The sequence below is a fragment of the Sinohyriopsis cumingii genome, chromosome 5 (genome assembly GCF_028554795.1).
Source record: "Sinohyriopsis cumingii isolate HCF-2022 chromosome 5, ASM2855479v2, whole genome shotgun sequence".
Classification (NCBI taxonomy): Eukaryota; Metazoa; Mollusca; class Bivalvia; order Unionida; family Unionidae; genus Sinohyriopsis; species Sinohyriopsis cumingii.
The window spans coordinates 249,588-267,322 of NC_142965.1; the positions used below are offsets into that span (position 1 = coordinate 249,588).

Consider the following 17,735-nt stretch of genomic DNA (forward strand, 5'->3'; position numbering starts at 1 on the left):
GTGTGTTTGATTGACATTGTATGTCGAGTGTTCGCATGACACTGGGTGTGTCGAGTGTTTGCTTGACATTGTCTGTCGAGTGTTCGCTTGACATTGTGTGTCGAGTGTTTGCATGACGTGTGTTTGATTTAATCATAAATAAAGAATTCCCTGTCTATAGTCATTACCCTAAACTGAATGGAAAATATAAAACAGATACACTTTAAATAGTCTTGTGCAATACAGATATCCTTTGTGCGCGCGCGCGTGTGTGTGTGTGTGTGATTTGTTTGCATGACATGGTGTGTTTGCATGACATTGTGTACGTCTAGTGTTCGCTTGACATTGTGTGTCGAGTGTTTGCATGACGTGTGTTTGATTGACATTGTATGTCGAGTGTTCGCATGACACTGGGTGTGTCGAGTGTTCGCTTGACATTGTCTGTCGAGTGTTCGCTTGACATTGTGTGTCGAGTGTTTGCATAACGTGTTTGATTGACATTGTGTGTGTCGAGTGTTCGCATGATAGTGTGTGTCGAGTGTTCGCTTGACATTGTGTGTCGAGTGTTCGCTTGACATTGTGTGTCGAGTGTTTGCATGACATTGTGTGTTTGATTGACATTGTGTGTGTCGAGTGTTCGCATGACATTGTGTGCATCGAGTGTTTGTATGACACTGTGCGTGTCGAGATCCTGACTGGCATTATGTGTCTCGGGTGAGGGTAGTAGGGTTTATTCGCTTTTATTCATGTAAATCCGATTGAACGGGTTTCTTCTTTCTGCTAAATAAAATTCGCGAATGCAACACGCTCAACAAAACGATTCTTTGATAAGGAACATGCTACTCTATTCAGTTAGGTGTTTATAGCCGTAGTCACAAAAATGTTGCAACAGTAGTATACATTTGGAAGGATTTATATTTTTTAATATTGCTAATAAAGCCCCTATACACAATATGTGAGCGCGTGAAACTTTTATGAACGAATCATAGCACGAGTAAACTGTGTAATAGAAACGAGTGGTGAAAGAGAACATATAGAGACAATAATAAACAGTTTTACCTATAAAAAGAGAAAACATTAAACCGTCTCTGTTAGAGGCTTACAGGTCCAAATATATTCCAGCTGACAATAAACCCAAGGAACATTGATTTAACTTGCACAAATATACGTGAATTAGTTTTGGCAATTTATTTTTTTATGGTAGAATATGAAGGGGGGGGGGGGGGAGATATAATCTGAATGACGATGATGATCAGCAGGAGGATGGGGGTGATGATTACAATACGTATGGTAGTCTATACATATGTAACGTAAATATGTACAAAAAGAGCCGATATTTTCCAAATGTAGCATATCCGCCGCCTTTAACGAATATCAATACCATAGTAATAGAAGTATCCCGACAGAGATAAAAGCGGAATCAAAAAGCTCAGACAAAACGAAAAGTAAAATAAAATCAACATTATAAACAACGTACTTTGGGGAAAAAAGAATAAAATCGGCAATCAGTATTTTGCCTTTCCTATGCTAATTTCAATCTGCTTGGTTTTTGTTTTCCCACCAAACTTCGACAAGTCTGTGAATACTTGTGGTAGAAAATAGGTTTAGACTTGCACTATAACCGAGGTGTTAATCACATCGGTGTATACATATCGTGTTGTAATACTTGACATTGACATTTGATCTTTAAACTCCAAAATCAAAAGGTTGTTTGTTTTTTTTTCTTTTTTTTTTTTTTTGTCCAACGGTGTAAGTCATTCACAACGTTTGTTGAATGTACTTAGTAGAAAATTTAAATTTATGTGCAGAAACAATTTCTTCTTTTAATCATGGTAACACTGCCTTTTGCCCTTTTGCCCTTTTGTAGATAACGAGAACTAAATTAGTCTGGTTCCCTGTTTAGTATACTCCCTTCGTTGCACTCCGCTTAGTGTAGCGGAGTGCAACGCAGGGAGCATACTAAGCAGGGAACCAGACTAGAACTAAATTGGTAGCAGACGGACATACGGACGGACGGGCATCATAGCATAACATGGTGGGAGTATAATGAGTAATAAAAAGACACAGTTGGGATCCGATCGCACTCTCTGGAGTTAAGATTGAGGTCAGATACATGTTACTAAGAATGTATGTTTCCATAGTTACCGTTTGGCACCAGCAATATCTAAATTTTAAAAAGAAATAATGATATTCTGGTTTAGGAGCATGCAATTCTGGTTTCGCCCGTTCTACAGAATGAAAACCGTAACACACTCGGAATGCATCGGCTGATTCAAGTGTTAATGTTATCAGCTGTGTGCTCTGGCAACTCGATCTGTTTACGTGCATGCTGACGCTGATACGTACGTTCAATATTGTGCGTATTACGTTTTTCATTTCTCCAAGAAATTACATGTTCACAAGAACATCCATTAATTTCGTTGTCATATTTTAGACTCTTTAGTTTGCAGCTGAACATACCATAAAAATTCCCCATCACGTCCAAGTAAAAGTTAAGATGGTCACAGTGTATAAAAAAACTCATGATGACGTACAACACAATACGTAAATGATAACGTGATTTTCCTAACAAAATTCTTTTTCTCCATTTATATCTAGAATCTAGGGACTTTTGCAGATTATATTTAGTGAAATGGCTCACTGGTTGTTAAACCAAGCCCATTTATGATTTGTCAGCGATACACTTTGTCTTACGGTTATCTACGAGCTGACGTCATATGTGCTCGTCTCTTAATACCTGTCGAAACAAGAGTCTGTACAGCACAAATAGGTAAATGCTACCTATGTATGATTCTGTCTGAGGAAATCGACAATTCAGTGAAGATCATGTTATTGACTGAGGAAGGAAGTCACACGTTCTTTTTACCGTATAATGTAAAGTACATTTGTCTCAATTAGGTCACTGACGGCTTTATACTAAAATATTTGAGTGGTACTTGAATATTATATCTTGCAATCTATACTTAAAGTTATCAAACTCATACTTAAGCCATGTGCATGTGATAAAAGACCAATTCCTAACGATCTTAAATATAAAGGAATGGATAATAACCATTTATTTGCTCATTTGTTAAAAGAAAAAGAAAAGTTTGGAAAGCAGGCATTATTTATGGGAATAGCGCAAGGTAGGAATAAGATGAACGCTAATGGAAGGACTAGTGGCGGGAAGACTAATGGTGGGAAGACTAATGGTGGAAAGACTAATGGTGGAAAGTCTAATGGTGGGATGACTACTGGTGGAAAGACTAATGGTGGAAAGGCTAATGGTGGAAAGACTAATGGTGGGAAGCCTAATGGTGGAAAGACTAATGGTGGGAAGACTAATGGCGGAAAGTCTAATGGTGGGATGACTACAGGTGGAAAGACTAATGGTGGAAAGACTACTGGCGGGAAGACTAATGGTGGAAAGACTAATGGTGGAAAGGCTAATGGTCGAAAGACTAATGGCGGGAAGACTAATGGTGGAAAGGCTAATGTTGGGAAGCCTAATGGCGGAAAGACTAATGGTGGAAAGGCTAATCAAATAATCCAAGTATGTTCACTAGTGTAAGAGGGAGAAATACCACTCGAGCATCACAATTTGCGGACCGGTACGAAGTTATAACTTCCTGCCAATACATCCTGACCCCATTAATGGGATTTACCTGTTTAGTTTGGTTGACTGCAGTTGGATAATTTGGGTTAAATACAACATTATTTTACTTTCACTTTATGTGGTCTATTCATGTGGGACATGTGCATTAATGTTCCTATTACCGATAGTTTCCTCAAATAGACAAATGGTATCACAAATATATCAAAAATTAAATAAACCGTTGTCTTAGTCTCAGGCTAAACAATATTAAAAATACATATATAGATGCCATTAACAAAAACTGGGAAGAGATTATTCATGTAACTTTTTCCCGACCCTATAAAACCATATTTCAGATGACATCTTTATCACTATAGAATAAAGTTTAATATACAATATATAATTTAAGTGGAAAATCTATTTATCGCCGGGAGACATGTCATGAGGCAATCTCATCTATATCTCAACTCGCGTGTAAAGAATTACCGATTACTTCAGTTACATGTAAAACAAAGTGGAAAAAATGCTGCGATAATACTTCAGTTACTATTGGTATTGGATCAATCCACTTAACGTTAGCAACAGGAAAGATAAAGTTCATTGATATAAATATGTATCTAGAATACACACATATCTCTCTCTCTCTACTACTACTACTACTACTACTACTGCTACAACAACTAATTATATTACTACTATCAGTACTAATACTACTACTAATACAATTACTACTACTACAACAACTACTACTACTACAACTACTACTACTATTATTAGTACTGCAACTACTACAACTACTACTGCTATTACTACTACGTCTTCTTCAACTGCTACTACTGCTACTACAACTACCACTATTACTACAAGTACTACTACTACTTTCGTTATTTAGGCAGGATCCATATAAAACGCAAGCATTTACACGCAATACAAATCTAGCAGATCACGGGGCATGTGAGACGGCACGCACACCAAATAACTTTAATGGAAACGTGCATAAGAACAAAAAAATGTCACAAAAGACCAAAGTCGTCCATTATATAAATTCAACCCCTACATCAGGAATAAGACATCATAACACCAGAGATAACATTGTCAAGACTAGACTGCTCAATATACTACCTATGTTACTTTAATCGATGTTTGATAAGAAACAAAAAGAATTATGAAAAAATATATAACAGATTATGAAGATATGTAATCCCATGAAGGATGATCAATAATGCGCATTTAATCCATTTTAAATGATGTTAAAGTTCAAGGCTTTTGGAGCATAGAACATAAGACAAAATAAATGCGATGTATTAAACTAATACGTTTCTTTTTGCAGTATAGCTTAAAATCTAATTTCAAAATTGAAGATATCAATGAGATTCAAAACAAGCTCGTAAAATATCATTTTATTCTCTTCTCTTGATCTTCTTTGATTTAAATGGAAATAATGAACAGCAGATTTTAAATGACCCGTATTTTAAATAATCTTGATAAAACTGGGTCACAGGCTCCAGTCTGACACGATGCTGTAAAATAATTTTGTCCAGGCTACGCTGCTAACACATGGTGTAACAAAATTAAATGGATTACTCCTGGTGACTAAACTGTGTCGATCGTCAAATTTTCACAAACTATTCGCTCAAATAAGATACATTTTTGTTGTTGTAGGGTTTAACGCCATTTTTCAGCACACGATAGGCTATACATGGCGGCCAGTATTAATGGTGGAGGAAGAACCCGGGAAAACCCCGGAAAGAACAAACGAACCACGAGAAGCTACTGACAAGCTTTCTCACATACCCATATTAGCCGAATCCGAGACTCGAACCCCCGCAGACAGAGGTGAGATGGCAGTGATCTGTAACGGAGAGCGCTGTAGACCACTCGGCCACTCGGGACCCAGTAAGATAAATATTTCTCAACAAGTAAAAAAGAAACAAAACCAAAAACATATGTTCCACTCTATCCTCTCTATTCATATCCGCACACTATCAGGTTCATATTACTTGATGCCTGAACTAGGGTCAAGGTGACTGATAAATCCCCCAGTTTCATTCTGTGATATTTGTAGCTTCTTCGCAAGATCTTGTACCGATTCCAGCACTCTTTGATACACGGAAATGATGGCAACATTACGTATTATTAAAGTAGCACATACTGTTGCTTTTTATAGTTTTCAGTGATAAGCATTGACTATGCCTATATAAAACTTCAGGCTGGCAGCTCTGCTTTATAGTATAATATTTAATGTGTATTCTTCCGAGAGTACGTTATGGGGATCTAATTATCTGACACGCTCCTGAGAACTGTTTGTGGAGTCAATACAGATTCCTTTGAATTTTCTGGTCTTTGTTTGTACGGTTCCCTTGGATCCTAAAACGATATATGTTTGCTTAATGTAATTTCGTTTTCAGTAAGTTCAAATCAAAGTTTGCAGGATTATACTCGTTGCTCATTTTAAATAAAGTAATCTGGATTCCGGTGTGAAAATACTGTATCACTGCCATTATGCAAATAAAATACTTTATAATCCGAACTTATTCTAGTTACCATATCATTGACATGTCAACAAAAATAGAGGTTTAGACAATGCCCAGAGGCACACCGCATGATCTTGTCAAAGGGCTAGATTCTGTATAATTAACAATGGCAATTATTCAATTGTTGCTAAATGCATAGATGTAATTCAAACCATTCCAATGACGTAGTTCTAATTTATATCATTCTTCTAACAACCTGTCATGTTGCACTGCCTTTTAACGTGTACAAACTTTAGATGTTTGAACCTTAAAATTACGTAAAGGCGTGTATCAAGCATGTATCAGTGGATGACGTTTCCCCCGAACCAGTCTGAAGTTTATAGACAAATTGTACTAATTTAAAGAAATTATGAAAAGGAACGAAAACTACTCTTTCTATCTCAGACCCAGTAATTAATATACTAAAAGGCAAACAAAGGATTCGATGAGTCCGTCTGTCCTTTTTTTTTAAAATGGTAGAACCATATCTACTTTCAATTTAACATGGTAAATACAATTCGTTTGCAATGTGGACCGACTAAAGTATATAGAGGGGTTAACAACACGCCCATAGTTTTACCTGAGTGGGGCTATGGGAAAACATGTGCTCAGATTGTCCATAGCATTGGTTCCCAAACTTTTTCGGGCCACAGAACCCTTGGTCATCATCAGCGCCCCTGCCTTGCCCCGTAAAAAGCATTATTCAGCAGTAGCGTCCCCTCGATAATCCCAACGCCCCCAAGGAGGCGGTATCGCTCACTTTGGGAACCACTGATCAATAGGTTTACCATCGAGGGTCCATGGTAACATTGTTAGAAGTGGCTGACTTCAAATAGGATTACATGGTAACAGTGTTAGAAGTGGGTGACCTAAGATGGGATTGCATGGCAACATTGTTAGAAGTGGGTGACCTAAGATGGGATTGCATGGCAACATTGTTAGAAGTTGTTGACCTCATATTGGATTACATGGCAACATTGTTAGAAGTGTTGACCTCATATGGGATTACATGACGACATTATTAGAAGTGGTTGACCTCATATTGGGTTGCATGGCAACATTGTAAGAGTTGATCTCAATACGCGCCACTACAGACACGTACGGGAAATCCAAGATTAAATTTATTAAAAGAATTGACATGCGAAGGCACATAAAGAGTCTTTGGAAATATATTGTTACACGCACACGGGTATTTACTTGACCGAGCGGTTGTCAAACCCTGGCGCGATTCTCGCTAGAAGTCATAAGTTTCCCCGACTTTCCAAAGACTTCCATACAACCTCAGTTGTAAATCAGAAAGCCCGACGTGTCCATTCTATACCTAAATTTTCCTCTAATTAATGCCTGACCACAGATAAACCAAACTGCCAACTATCTATCAACCGTACATCTGCGTGTTTTGGCTTCATTATGTTCCGTACCACCAACCGTTCACGCCTTAGAACATATATGAGTACTCCCTAACAATGGGAACTATTTTAACTCCGCCACCTTAGGCCAGTCAATGTATGCTTTCCAGGCACATTTCGCCGATATAACTGCACCATATTCGCCCACATGGCGACATAAACGGTGTCTGTCAAGTCCCTTTTTATTTATTCCCTTGTGTAATTTACCGGTTTAATACCGTAAGTACTGTCCTTGCAGTCACGCTACCAATGTATACCGCTAGATTTTAATATGTATTATTTTACGACAGGGACATTCATTCGGTTTTGGTCGGAATTCACTACTAGTGAACCAGGACATCATGGAAACACACTAACACTTCACTCCGTGACGTTTGCTCCTATTAATTAGCTCATTAGTTCGGGCCAGGAATATTTCCATGGCGCCGAATTCCAATAATCAAACAAGTAATCACACAAATCTAAGAAATGCTTAAAACGGGGCACTACAACCAAGTGCACATACTCTAAATTTACTACAATATGATGGATGTCAATTGGTTGACCTCAAATAAGGTTACATGGTAACATTATTAGAGTTGACCTTAAACTGTGGCACTTGAGGGGTCTACAGGAATTAACATTACGCCGTATGTTTAACATGTTGGAGGCGATACTGGTGTTACGATAACTGTAATGTTTACTTTAGAAATATTATAGACAGTTGTAGTGGTTTGTGGCAAATATGATGTACCAATTGTTAGATATACAATCCAGCACACAACCATGCTATTCATTAACCAGTTTTTAATTACAAGCCAACACCCTCTCTGCTATCCATTATCCGCTTTTTGATTACAGTGTGACGGATGCACGAGTGGTTTAAGACGCTTGGTTTTCCGTTTACTGGCATCTCACCTCTGTTATCCTGCGTTCGTGTCTCAATTCGGTCAAGGTTGTTATATTAGAATGCTTACAAGTTGTTAGTAGCTGACAGTGGGTTGATTGTTTTTATCGGACTCATCCTCCACCAAATATACTGGTCACCATGTATAGCATATAATGTACTGAAAACTGCGTTAAAACCAACAAAACGGGACCACAACAAATCCAGACAGAACCAACACACACTCTACTATCAAGCGCACGCTCGATCATTACATTCAAATATTCATGATCTATACAGCACCCGCGTTTAGACATAATATCGATGATATTACACAAAGGGTATGAGTGTTTACAGATACATTAAATCTACACAGATACGGAGAAGGGGCGTTAGAGGGGTCAACGGAAAATGTAATTTTCAAGTGTTCAATCCAATACACACTTCTACTGTCCAATAGCCACTTTTGATTACAATTCGACACACACACCACTACTATTCAGCATCCATTTGTTATTATAGTTTCTCTTCTCCTGTTTATTTTTCTGCTTGTCTCACCTTTTTGAATCTGTTGACGGGTTCGGGTTCCTGTTCTTTTTCTGAACGTCCGTCATCTTCCTTCTCCTTGTTCTCTTTTACTACGAGGACCAGTACCATTATTCCTGACATTAGTTACAGGTATCTTTACATTTGTCTCTTTTTCTCCTCTCTTATAGATTTTTTTTTCTTTGACAGTATATAGACATGCTGGAGTCCAAGAGTCCAATGTCCTTTCTCTTCAAAGCCACGGCTGATATCTTGAACTCATCTTGTTGAAAATTTACTTTCGAATGACCCTCTATAAATCACTGACAAAGAGTGCAATCTCTTCCATCGTCACAGATTTAAAACTAAATTAATGTATTCATTTTGGTCAACGGGTGTTCAGTATATAGTCAGAGACACATGTAACCTATACCAATTAAATCTGACTTATCTATTGCCATGAAATGATTAAGAATATCTAAACGAATACCAGCAATTAAATGACCACGACGTGTTGTGTCACCCAACCAACGCTGTCCAAGAAATGTTATTAGAGGTTCACGCTAGCAAGTTTGAAGAAGACATGTATTGGCCCAAATCCAGCACTCTCTACTTCTTCTGAATAGATTAAAGATCATCCAAGAAAAAAAAAGTCGTTCGATAGCTGGTGAAGATTATTTTATCACCGCAGCTACCCAAAAGTGACTTTCAGAAAATTTACAACTACGGCTTACACATTCACTGTTAAATTTAAACAGTTATGGTAATAATGGTTGTCACGTATTTGCATACATTTGTCACAAAGAACCTGTTCGTAAACTAAAGATTTCACTTCACTCACTAACACACAAACACACACACACACACACGTCATCGCGTCCAAACTTCAAAGGAATCTTCTCGTCTTGTGGAATCACTTCTTGAAATGTACTCGGCTCATGAACAGAGTCGTCTTACCTGGAATTTGAAGCAAACCTGATGACATAAGTCGTGGCATGACAAGTCTTACGATGTTTTAGCAGTTGATCGGTGTACATGTCAATGTATCCAGGATATTCTGTCTTCTATCAGGAGTTATATACCAGGATTAAGAGGTCTAATCCGTTTAAGATGCAACCATTCTTTGCGTTTTGCTCGAATTTGTACACAGTAGTTGTAAACGTCTTATCGCAGCTCAGAAGAGATGTTCTGAATGTGCTCTTCTTAATTCTCCATTTGCAGGAATGTACTTCCGACCACTTGAACATTTTCAAACTAATCAGTTTTTCTATAGCATTCGGATACCAATGCATGCAACATATATGAGAAAGAGGTTTCAAATTTAGTTTGTGCAAACAGTATTCATGCAAGTCTCACAAACAACAAAAGTTGTTATTAGTGTGCGAACCTGTCAGCTACAAGTTCTAGTTTAGATACAGCCCACCTTGAAACGAATTTCTTAATATTTATGAAAATATAACTGTTGCGTCGTATTTGTAATAAAGGCTTTTAAATTGGTAAGAAATAATATCTTAATCAGAAATATAAGCTAGATTTACTGACTAGTGGTCATGGGGCCCCGAGTGGCCGAATGGTCTAAAGCACTCTCCGTTACGGATCACTGCCAGCTCACCTCTGTCTGCGTGGGTTCGAGTCTAGGATTCGGCTAATGTGGGTATGTGAGAAAGCTTGCCAGTAGCTTATCGTGGGTCGGTGGTTCTTCCCGAGGTTTTCCCGGGTTCTTCCTCCACCATTAATACTGGCCGCCATGCATGGCCTATCGTGTGCTGAAAAATGGCGTTAAACCACACAAAAACAACAACAACAAATCTAGTGGTCATAGATTGGACAGATTTTAGGTCGAGAAAAATATAAACAGCGTGAAATTGCAAAATAATATCTGATCAGCGGAAATCGATTTACGTAAATCCTGATTCCAGTGTGTAGGTAATATTTGTGAATTATGGACCACTAAAATTAAGCTATGGGAATTGTGGCTATACTTTTTTAGGTGGATGGTCTCAGTGACTTTTAAAGTGCAATGTAAGTACCAAAATGTCCACAGGTTTAATATTATGGGTATTCCTGCCCTCTAGCGGAACATATAATGTCAAAACGACGCCTACTAACCAACACGCTGTTTGGAGTGACCAACACTTAGTTATCTACTGGCCAGCACATAGCTGGCAGTTGTAAAAAAAAGAAAACAACTGCACAGTATTTTGTAAATCTTGCTGGATATTTTCAGCGCCTGCACTTTTACATGGATTAAAGTTACACAGTTCTTTAAGAACACAATCATTTTACGGGCTGAGGCTGGATTGTGCTCGTATGCATACGTTGTACGCTGTGGAAAATGCTGAAGCTGTAGTAAATGCGTTTGAAGAAGCTAGTAGTTTGTACGCGAGAATAGAAACTGCATTAGTGAAAACATTATTCCAGTACAACATGGATCATGACAATTGGTGTTATCAGCTATGCCCTGTCCCCAAAATTGCAACGAAATACATTCTCCCTTATATATCATTGACATTTTGTATAAATCGTATTTATTTTGTTTACCTATCAGGTCCATATTAAAGAACGCCACGTGAAACAAATATAAAAAATAATGATCTTGCTGACACGCTAATGCACACTCTATCTCAGTGTGATGAGTATTTAAACTGAATCTACATTTGCTAGACAAACTAAAAGACTGAAATGATGCATCAGTTATCAACATCATTCATGCGAAACAGCTGTAAATATAAACCATGTTGGTGTTTCTATTGTATTCCGCAAATAGGTCGAATTTTAATACATATTGTGACCATCTCGAAAAAGATGAAATATGATTATCCAATGAAGTGAAAACTACTATTACCACCTCTACCAATAACACTGCTACTACGAATGATGACGATGATAACGACGACGATGGTGATGATGATGAATACCAAGATGATGATGGTGTTGCCGAATGACTTGTTCTAGGAACTAAATGTAGTCATTAAGCAAGTGATACGGCGTCGATATTGATTACATTTCAGTATTAATAGGTCCTATCAGATATTTTCAAAGACTCGTTATGTGCATCGAATGTCAGTTCTTTTAATACATTTAATCTTTGATTTCCCGTACGTATCTGTAGCAGCGCGTATGAGTGAGATCAACTCTTACAATGTTGCTATGCAATCCAATATGAGGTCAGCCACTTCTAATAATGTTTTCATGTAATCCCATATGAGGTCAACACTTCTAACAAGGTTGCCATGTAATCCAATATGAGGTCAACAATTTCTAACAGTGTTGCCATGCAATCCCATTTTAGGTCACCCACTTCTAACATTGCTGCCATGTAATCCTATACGAGGTCAGCCACTTCTAACAATTTTACCATGGACCCTCAATGGTAAACCTATTGATCAGTGGTTCCCAAAGTGAGTGGTACCGCCTCCTGGGGGTGGGGGGTGGCGGTGGGATTATCCTGGGGGACGCTACTGCTGAATAATGCTTTTTACGGGGCAAGGCAGGGGGCGCTGATGATAACCAAGGGTTCCTAGTGTGCCGATAACAACACATTAATGTCTTCCTTCTTTTGAAATGCAGTCATTATGACAACGTTACAAACGTTTGCTCTTTCTGTTTCGCGGTTTATAGGATTATATTATCCAAAGTCTCTCGCGAAATTATTAGAATAAATTCACTGTACCTCTATCACGAGCAGTAAATGGGTTGAGCCCCTCCAAATGTAATGACTTAGTAACGAATAAATGCACGAAAGCTTCGAGTAACAAAGGAACAAAAATGGTGGGGTTGTAAGGAGTGAGCGAGATGGCATGCTTAAAGTGTTTCTGATGCAATTTATTAAACAGTGATTTAGCAGTTTTAAGTGTAACTAGTCATGAGAGAGAGAGAGAGAGAGAGAGAGAGAGAGAGAGAGAGAGCGAGAGCTGGGATGCTTTCAATATGAATTATGACAAGAAAAGTTTATACTATATGCGTTCATTAGCCTGCGTTTCCTTCCAGTTACGTCATGTTCTGTTAATCGAAATATAAAATATACAGTGTTTCATATCAAAGTTTAAAGAGCTTAACGATCAACTGGTAAAATCAAAGTGAGGAGAGTTCTATCACATGTGCAATAGAGTTATGTCATAGCATATTGTATTATTACTATTTTGCAATATGTATTGCCTTGTCTTCATAACAAATGTCACTTTCTAAATGAGTCAAAATGAATAATAATGATCATTGCCTATAAGGAAACGGTCACTCATTTGAGAATTAACATTTTTATTGCATATTGTACAAACTGTAAAATAACTGTTTTAAACGATTACCAATTCATTGATATTAGTATAGAAAGCTTGTTGTATTTTATCATGATGTAGTACGACCTGAATAATTTTATTTAAATAAACTATCCCCCCTTAAATAAACTATCCCCCCACTTAAATAAACTATCCCCCACCCCCGCATGCACACAATTCAAAACATCAAGCTTTAATGTAATTTACTCGTCACAAACAAAAGACAAACAAACAAACAATAAACAAAAACGTAGAGTCTTATCTACGTGTTCCTCAGGGTATAATTGTTACATCAAATGCAGTTTAGAAATAAATGTAAATATGCACCAGCTCCTATTGCAAACAAAACTGTGTATAGAAGCATGTCACAACCACTATGGTAATTCATATAAATGCTGTACTTGATTGTTTTGGTTTGGTTTTTTTTGTTTTGTTTTTTTTTTTTGGGGGGGGGTGAGGGGAGCGGGGGTCCAATGTAATCCTTTCATTAGAAGTTACTGTCATCAAATTATAAATACAACGCTTTTCTGACCACGCAACCGTGAACGTTACACGGACTATTAATAACTTATTTCTTCGCATAACAGGCGATTTGCGTCTGGTAGTTTGTGGTCGGTATGTAATGTATATACTTTCTGCTCGGTTCAATAATCACCGCATAGACAATATAATAGCGTAATAGCCGTCTTTTGTTCACCACGATTTTGACAATCATAGTTATTTTGACAAATATAACATACAAATAAACTTTAGCTAAGTAGATAGCTACCTACAATGAACCTAACGATAGCTACATATGTAGGTAGATAGATAAATATATAGTTGGGTGGCTAGTACAAAAAGTGTGAATATTTTTTTTACAAAGATCTTCCTTTTTCTGACAACCAGGACTACATCTAAATGACGTGTCAAGCACATCCCCACAAGCTACTGCCTTCGTATATGAAGAAACAAGTTTATTCCATGTATGTATGAATGTATGTAGGTAGGTAGGTAGATAGTTAGGTAGGTGGGTAGCCAGGTACGTGCGTACGTACGTACGTAGGTATGTAGGTAATGGAAATAAATCATGCATGTACAAAAGTTACATTCAACTGAAATACATATATATGCACCAGAGTTACAAACGCTCTGTCAGAATGAATCAGAGAAAAAGTTTCCCAAATCTCAATACCCTCCAGTTTTAGGATAATTGGATAGCAAAATAGATAATGAACACCAAGCTGACGATGTGTATGTGTACCACCTCAGAGTGTATAAACATTCTATACACAAAATAAACTCAATCCAATCTGAAATAATTTAAGGATTTACCTTGAAAATCAGACTTACAACAGCTACTAAGTGTCAACAACCTTCATTACAACCTTATAACCAGTCTTGATGGTCGTGTGGTCCAATGCGCTCTTCTTTACCGATTGCTGCTATCTCACGCCTGTGAGTGTGGGTACGAGTCTCCGGCTTGGCCATTATGTTATGTGAAAAAGCTTGCCAGTAGCTTAACTGGGTAGGTGGCTCTTCCCGGGGTTTTCCCTGATTCTTCCTCATACTGACCGCTATGTAAAGCCTATCCTGTGCTGAAAAGTTACCCCGACAAAACATCACTAAAGCCATTCAAAAAATACTACGACTTTGTTAATATATGTTATAAGAACTATTCGTACCTTGTGCTCAGAAACTGTAGTATGCCTCTACTGTTACGAATGACCTTGATTCTTCACAATTAAGGAAAACATACGTAAGCTCTGGGGGCGACAGATTCATTTATGAATGAATAAATAAACGGATTGAATTTCAGTTTCCATTTGAAACAGCACTGACATAATTATTGATCCGTATGTAACTTCTTGTAGCTATTAAAGGTTCTGGCACAACGATATGGGGGATTTTGATAAGGTGGATAAGGAAGTTTCAAGGTTTTTGGTTTTGTGACAACAGCTTTGGGAACAGGGGAATTTTATAAACTGAGTGGGGCGGCCTTCATTTCCGTTTGTTAAGAATGGAAATACATAGGTGTTATTTTCTTCAAACATAAACAATTTTGAAGTATTAAAACACAGTGTTGTTCAAGCGAAAATGTTTCTGATTTACAGCTATCGTCGATCGATCACGCCATTTTTCTGAAAGGAAGTAAAGTTTCGGGTAATGATCAGCTTCATGAAAATGTTCAATATCAAGCATGAATTGCTAAGACATATAATGAATATCAGAAAGAGCCCACTACATACTTTTCTATATTTCGTGATTTATATTACTTGAATTTTTGATTTATTCATAAATGGAAAAGACTCCATCACATCTACAATGATCTCATGTTGACATCCATACATACACACATACATACATACATACATACATACATACATACATACATTCGTGCGTGCGTGCGTACCTACGTACGCACGTACGTACGACTCTCCAGCCAGCCAGTCAGCCACCCACCCACCTACCCATCCATCCAGTCCATCCAATCCATCCATCCATCCATCCTGTCACAATTGCTCAGCCCAGTTTGTAAGTCGTGTATAAACTAAGGTATTATTACAATAAATGTTTGGTGTCTGAACATAGTCGCAGGCTAGAGTTAATCTTTTACGCAAGGATACCGTGACCAGAGAGAAGATCCGGCATATTGAATCGGCAAAGGCGTTAGATAGCACAATCTCCCACATAGGTGTTACAGCTATGTCATAAGATCAGAAGAACCGCGAGGGACCGGGGAGTGTTCTAAATCCGTCCCGACGTGGACAGACAGCGAGAAGGACATTGTCCTCTAAGTTTGATTGGATCGACTCAAAGCGACATCTGATCGGAATTGAGACGGAGGGTTTGGTAACAATTTCGATCCGAATTATAACTTCTAACTACCAAGCGAAGATTTAGTCTCGCCTAGGAACATTGATGAGCGATATAGGTTTACTCCGAGAAAACCACTCGTAATTTGGCGGTAAAGCTTAGAAAGGAGATTTTAAGGAAAGACAAAGCTTCGTAAAGGTCAGGAAGTTATTTGCTCGATTTTGCAGAATATTACGGCATTGTAATTTTAATTATGTGTAGCATGTATGCTTAATTAATATGATCGTTTAGTATGTATGTAATTACCTTTGTAGTGATTAATTTACATACGTATTTGAGAAATGAGATTGAGTATTATGTAGAGCATTATGTAGATTGTTAGCTTTAGGTCAGAATTAATTTAGTAATTTGCTATTAGATTACTTCGTAGTAAGCTAGTGCATTTATTCATGTGATATATTAGATTTTACACATGCTTGAATTGTGAATTTAGAAAATGATTGAAGTGCGTAAGATTAGTTAATATTGATGTATGGATATATCAAGGCATGGATATTTGAATATTTGTGTACTTAGTATGAGTTGTGATGTAAAGAAATGCGTCAGTAGTAAGGTGGGATACATTAGCGACAATGGGAATTAGCATTACAGAGACCCCTGGGTCAGATTAGCGACAATGGAAATTTAACATGGCGAAAAATCGTGGGTCAGATTAGCGACAAGGGAAATTAACATGGGGAATAAATCGTGGGTCACTCTAGCGACAAGGGGAATTTAACATGGAACTATAGTGTGGGTCTGTCTAGCGACAAGGGGAAATTAACATGGGGAATAGAGTTTGGGCTTTTGGGATTTTTTTTTTTTTTTTTTTTTTTAAATTTTTTTTAAAAAAGGGGTAGGCAATTGAAAGGCTATCTCTTTTCGAGAAATATGGCTGGCCCTGAAAAGGGCCTTTGGGTTTATGTTAATATTAATATTAGCATAGATGGCATCTGTCACATCTTCTTCTTCTTCTTCTTAAACTCCTTCTAACTGCCGGTCCATACACAAGTACCCTCTTGAGACCTCCTTGTCTTTCTATGTAAACTCTCCTCATCCGTTGACTAGTATCTGTCCTATCAACAACAGTCCACTTGGACGTGACATACATGAGCATGTCCGTCCTAAACATCATGGAAGACACAAGGGTGGATGACTCAACTGTGGTCCACATCTTGAAGCGACGAGAATAGGTGAATCAATGCAGTGAACTGCGCTTATTTATAGGTACAGGAAGGATTGAAACGGATTGAATTCATTCACCAATCCGAACACGCGTTACAAAATTCAGTCAGCTCGCATCCAATCCGAAGAGAGCAGTCTGTGACGTCACGTGGTCTATATAGATTCGTTAGCGCTTGTGTGCAGTCAATCTATGCGACAGTGATTCAACATGACGGAAACTCAGAAAACGATCCATTGGGGTGCACCAGCAGGGGAGACTGCCCAAGGGAACCCGGACTTACTTTCAGAAGAGGTACATTGGGATTTTGTGGATTTTCTTACCTCGCAAGAATTTGTTCCGGAACCTTCGTTACCTTCTTCATTACCGCAAGTGGAGAATTTTAGACAGAGACAGAAAGAAGAATTGGAGAAATTTATGCAACGACAAAAGGAAGCGGAACAAGCTTTTCTACTACAGCAACAGCAACAGCAACAAGAAGAGGTAAGAAAAACACAACAAGAAGAAGAAGTAGCAGCAAAGAAACAAGAGGGTGAAAATCAAACGGCTACGGTACTGTTGGACATTTTAGCGGAGTT

The 17,735-nt window shown here is 37.9% G+C and overlaps 1 protein-coding gene across 2 annotated transcripts in view; it reads right to left on the reverse strand.

Moving 5' to 3' along the window:
- LOC149798499 (uncharacterized) overlaps window positions 1-17,735 on the reverse strand; it is a 70,209-nt gene that overhangs the window by 17,679 nt on the left and 34,795 nt on the right. Inside the window, exon 1 of one of the 2 annotated variants that reach the window (XM_089957302.1) lies at window positions 14,804-14,950. The exons of the other annotated variant lie outside the window; for it this stretch is intronic. The gene's annotated coding sequence lies outside the window, so the exon portion shown is untranslated. Of the gene's footprint in view, window positions 1-14,803; window positions 14,951-17,735 lie in introns of those variants that run through there. 2 annotated transcript variants of the gene reach the window in all.